Source organism: Chrysemys picta, chromosome 9 (genome assembly GCF_011386835.1).
Source record: "Chrysemys picta bellii isolate R12L10 chromosome 9, ASM1138683v2, whole genome shotgun sequence".
NCBI classification, from domain to species: Eukaryota; Metazoa; Chordata; order Testudines; family Emydidae; genus Chrysemys; species Chrysemys picta.
The window spans coordinates 70,184,762-70,190,845 of record NC_088799.1 but is presented as its reverse complement, the minus strand read 5'-3'; positions in this window follow the sequence as shown (position 1 = coordinate 70,190,845).

Sequence of the window (6,084 nt, the reverse complement as noted above, 5' to 3'; positions counted from 1 at the left end):
TTTAGCTGTGTTCTGTAAGATTTTATAACAAAAAAGCCCCAAAACAAATGAATAAGTAATTTTCTTTGTTTATTATTTTGTCTCCCAAACTCTTTTGTGTTGTTAGTTTCCCTTTTATGTAGCTACAATCTTCTCCTGTGGAACTGGTTTCTAAAAAGTTTTATTAATCAAGACACACAACTATTACAGTATTTCAAGATGAGGTTGATAATGTACACCTGGTTCAATTTATGGAATTAAGATGTATGAGTTAGGTGCAAGGCACATGATTAACCCAACTCTATGCTCAGTAGCCTGTTTAATAAAACATTATAGCACTAACTCAACTGCATGGAATAGAATATTTATTTTGCCATATACATAACATTTTCCCCTGGATAGTCCAACTGCTTATCCAGAATATGAGCTACAAAGCATAAAGACTATGACAAATACATTTTAAAAGGCAAAAAATCAGAGATTAGTGTTCCCCTGAAAAGTGACAAAATGAAACCATATTTATTGCTTCTCATATCATAATTGCTTAGTTTACACATACAAATATAGTTATCAAGAACCAGCCATGCAACCTTCCATGGGGTGAAAGACAATCTTTGTCATTTCTGGTTTATGCATCTTCATCAGTAATAAGGACTTGGACAAATTCTATATTCCCTTTACATCTCTGCAACCCAGTTTAGAACTAACTGGAATTTTGTTATTGCTGTTTGTGGTTACTTGAGCCACGGTAGACTCCAGTTTACTCTCCTGTATGTGCAGCGCTAGGAAGGGTTAATAGGAAAAAAAACCCTTGTCAATAAAACAATCAGATATTACTCTGAACATCCATACATCTAGTCTGTTGATTAAGAAGGTGATATTTTAGAGTCACTTCTCAGATAGTTACAGTTTAAGAATAGTGAATATTTTGGGGGGAAAGGGGAGGAAGAGATTCATAATTGAAAAGTTATAAAATGTTTCAAAATCAGTGTGCACACTGGGACTTTGTTTGCTAATTTCAGTAAAAGGCAACATTTCTGCCAAGGTCAGAAACACCAGAAACTAAGGTTTCTCAATTTCTTCCTTTTTTCCCCTTTTTGTAGTCCCTTTCCACTTTCCCCAGTGGAAGTACAGTGCATTGATAAAGAGCTATTTCATTGATATGGGCAGAATTGGTGACAGCCACTAATGAAGTCAACAAATACAAGTATTTAAAATTGTACATCACAGGTTATGAAATAAAGGCATTACTGTAATGGTTACCACTAGTGTCATATCTGTCTTCCTGAACAACATAACCAGTTCAGTGAAGGGTATCTTCCTTTCTTTGGAAATTAAAGTTTCAATTTCCACATCAGTCAGGTTATCCTATATAATTAATTGTTACACTAGCCCAAATATGAAATTTTGATTGTATTAGTTTTTAAGCCAGTGCCTTTTATTTTTCTTACCAATTAACAACTTGTTTGAACTTCATATCATGCATGATACTTGATTAGCTCTCTTAAATATACTGGAGGTTATGCTGTCTCTATTTATGTCATTCATTAATCACAGCTCAGTAAGTGCTGTCAGAAAGTTGTTGTCTTTGATGTCTCATTATTCGCTGCATTCTTTATTTTTGGTAGTTAATCAAACACCCTCCTGCTGTGGTCAAAGAAGTTTGATAATAGCTTAAGAGGTGATCTGGCCTAAATAAAACCAAGTTTAGTTATTTATTTGTATCAAGGTAACTATAAGGTTCCATTTTGGAGCCCCTGGCAAGACACATCCTTATTCTTTATCATGAACTTATGCCTAAGTAGCTGGGAAAATGTCCCTGTAAAATCTGCTGTTTAAGTGAAACACATTGTAATGATCGACTAATTACTTGCAGGTCTGCAAAGAGTTGTGAATTCTTCTGCTGTCAATCATGGTGAAAATAATGTTTCTTTTCAACAGATTGGAGCTAGAACAATTGTCAAAATGTGTTACAACTTCAGGGGGCAGTAAGTCAAATGAGAGTATCCAGCTGAGAGAAATTTCTACCCTAGGATAAAAATGAACTTTTTATTTTCATTTCAAGAGCTTGACTGAGACAGATTTACTTCTAAAACATATAGAAATAAAAATTCTCAATAGCAAGATTTAGTGGGCACACAGAACCACAAATGAAGTGCCAGCTCAGAAGGGAAAAAAGGTAAGAAAATGATATGGGAGTAAGATTTGTCATGTAGGACAAAACTAAATCCAGAAATGGACTGTCTGACTAAGACAGTGATTTTATTACTGTAATAGCGTAATGTCATAGGGGCCATACTGCACTGTTGATTTTTAAGCAGAACTCCTTATTGATGTCAATGGGGAGTTCTGCTTAAGAACTGATGATAGGATATGGTCTATTGCTTTTTAAACTGGAATTTTGGGGAATGTAAATAGCACTTTTCCATTTGTACAAGAAACAGTCCTTGAGAACATCCCAGCTGTGACATGAAGTGTGTTGCAAACAAAAATTAAAGGACTGTGTTTTGGGATGGGAATATTGTAATTATTGCATTTTTTCAAAGACCCTAATCATAAGAACTGTAGAGGGCCCTGAACCAGAGCCCTAGACTCATCCCAAGCAGAAAAAATGTCCAGACTCAGATTCAAAATCCACTGCTGGCTCCTATTTCTATATAATTCTACAAGTCTGAACCAGACCCTTCTATTTGTAAACACTGGAACTCTGGGATTATTTGCACATGGAACTAAATTCAGTAGCTCAGGCCTAGACATAAGGAGAAGAAAAAAAGTATCCTGTGTTCACTTACCCAAGACAATCAAAGGATTTTGATTTCTATGTTTATTATTCTGATATGTTACTTGACTATTTATTTTACATGCTGTTTATTTCTGGTGCAATTACACATGTAACTGAAGTGTTTGATAGGGTCATTCCTACTTATCATCAGACTGATTTCGGAGTGTGTGTCCTCCACAGTTGCTGAGATGTCCCCTGACTTTATTAATAACACAAAAATGGATACCTCCCCACCCAAAAAGTATTTTATTGAATTTGTTTTCCAAAAAATAAGGGGAGGTTAAAGAAAGAGACAAAAAGAACAAAAATAAATAAAGTAATAGGAAGGAAGGGGGACAGGGAGGGAAAAATAAGAGCAACATTTTGGTTTCCATTTGCTAGGAATTAATCAAAGATTTCTAAAAGAGTTAGACAAAGTCTTTTCAAATTTGTCTAATCTCCATCTTCTACCTGCTCTTTAGCTGCCAGATCAGCTAAGTCTCTGTGGTGCTTTTTTTTTTTCTTTTTACAATTGTAGGGTACAGCTGCTAGCCCAACAGGACTCCAATCCTGTTTGGGCCTTTTGGTGCTTCCACAATGTTATGGCTCTAGCAGCTGTTGAGAATAAGAAACACAACTGATAGAACCGTTAACAGATTAACACATGAAAAGGCACTTGGTTGCATAAAAAACTCCTGACGAGAAAGACAGGACACCCCAGCTGCAAGGTGCACACTGCAAAGTTGGATTTCTTTCTTCCATTATTACAAGAGGTAGTAAATTGAGCATTCTTAGCTTGGGGAAATAATCTTTTTGCCTAGTCAGCATTTTCTCTGGAATCAGAAGTCAGTAGTGCTTATCGACTCCATTTTAGGTATTCTCAGGTAACGTCTAAGGGTATGTCTACACTACGAAATTAGGTCGAATTTATAGAAGCCGGTTTTATAGATATCGGTTTTATACAGTCGATTGTGTGTGTCCCCACATAAAATGCTCTAAGTGCATGAAGCCGGCGGACCGCGTCCACAGTACCGAGGCTAGCGTTGACTTCCGGAGCATTGCACTGTGGGTAGCTATCCCACAGTTCCAGCAGTCTCCGCCGCCCATTGGAATTCTGGGTTGAGATCCCAATGCCTGATGATGCAAAACAGTGTCGCGGGGGGTTCTGGGTACATGCCATCAGGACCTCCCCCTCCGTCAGAGCAACAGCAGACAATCGATTCGCGCCTTTTTACCTGGGTTTCCTGTGCAGACAACATACCACGGCAAGCATGGAGCCCGCTCAGCACAGCTCAGCTCACCGTCACCATATGTCATCTGGGTGCCGGCAGACGTGGTACTGCATTGCTACACAGCAGCAGCTAATTGCCTTTTGGCAGTAGATGGTGCAGTATGACTGGTAGCCTTCATCAGCTATCTGGGTGCTGGCAGACGTGGGGCTGCATTGTTACACAGCAGCAGCCCCTTGCCTTTTGGCAGTAGATGGTGTATTAGGACTGGTATCCGTCGTTGTCGTACTCCAGTTCAACCATAGGCACCTGGGCTACATGCTTTGTTTCCTGGAGACTCAGTCCTGCCGGCAGTCTTATTGAACCATCTTGACGATGATGGCTAGCAGTCGTAGTACAGTATCTTCTGCCAAGCACCCAGAAGATGCCGAGGGCTATCAGTCATGCTGCACCGTCTGCTGCCAGCTTAAGATGTAAAAAATAGATGGACCAGATTTGTTCTGTATTCATTTGCTTCCCACTCCCTCCATGAAATCAACGGCCTGCTAAACCCAGGGTTTTGAGTTCAATCTTTGGGGGGGCCATTTTGTGTGACAGTTGTTTGTGTTTTTCCCTGATGCACAGCCACCTTTGTTGATTTTAATTCCCTGTACCTGTACGCCATGTCGTCAGTCGCCCCTCCCTCCCTCTGTCAGTTTCCCGCCTTTTTTCAGACTAAACGCCATAGCACTGGGATCATGGAGCCTGCTCAGATCACCACAGCAATTATGAGCACTATGAACACCATGCGCATTGTCCTGGAGTATATGCAGAGCCAGGACATGCCAAAGCAAAACCAGGACCAGCCGATGAGGCAATGGGAGAGCGGCAACGAGAGTGATGAGGAAATTGACATGGACACAGCCCTCACACAAGGTACGGGCCCCAGCAATGTGCAAATCATGGTGTTTCTGGGGCAGGTTCATACCGTGGAATGCTGATTCTGGACCTGGGAAACAAGCACAGACTGGTGGGACCGCATCGTGTTGCAGGTCTGGGATGATTCCCAGTGGCTGCGAAACTTTTGCATGCATAAGGGCACTTTCATGGAACTTTGTGACTTGCTTTTCCCTGCCCTGAAGCACCAGAATACCAGGATGAGAGCAGCCCTCACACTTGAGAAGCGAGTGGCGATAGCCCTGTGGAAGCTTGCAACGCCAGACAGCTACCGGTCAGTCGGGAATCAATTTGGAGTGGGCAAATCTACTGTGGGGGCTGCTGTGATCCAAGTTGCCAGGGCAATCGAAGACCTGCTGATATCAAGGGTAGTGACTCTGGGCAATGTGCAGGCCATAGTGGATGGCTTTGCTGCAATGGGATTCCCAAACTGTGGTGGGGCGATAGACGGAACCCATATCCCTATCTTGGCACCGGAGCATCAAGCCACCGAGTACATAAACCACAAGGGGTACTTTTCAATGCTGCTGCAAGCCCTGGGGGATCACAAGGGACGTTTCACCAACATCAATGTGGGATGGCCAGGAAAGGTACATGATGCTCGCGTCTTCAGGCACTCTGGTCTGTTTCGAAAGCTGAAGGAAGGGACTTTATTCCCAGACCAGAAAATAACCGTTGGGGATGTTGAAATGCCTATCGTGATCCTTGGGGACCCAGCCTACCCCTTAATGCCATGGCTCATGAAGCCGTACACAGGCAGCCTGGATAGTAGTCAGGACCTGTTCAACTACAGGCTGAGCAAGTGCCGAATGGTGGTGGAATGTGCATTTGGACGTTTAAAAGCGCGCTGGCGCAGCTTACTGACTCGCTCAGACCTCAGCGAAAAGAATATCCCCATTGTTATTGCTGCTTGCTGTGCGCTCCACAATATCTGTGAGAGTAAGGGGGAGACATTTATGGCAGGGTGGGAGGTTGAGGCAAATCGCCTGGCTGCTGATTACGCACAGCCAGACACCAGAGCAGTTAGAAGAGTACAGCAGGGCGCGGTGCGCATCACAGAAGCTTTGAAAACGAGTTTTGTGACTGGCCAGGCTATGGTGTGAAACTTCTGTTTGTTTCTCCTTGATGAACCCTCCACCCCCCCACCCGGTTGACTCTACTTCCCTGTAAACCAACCAC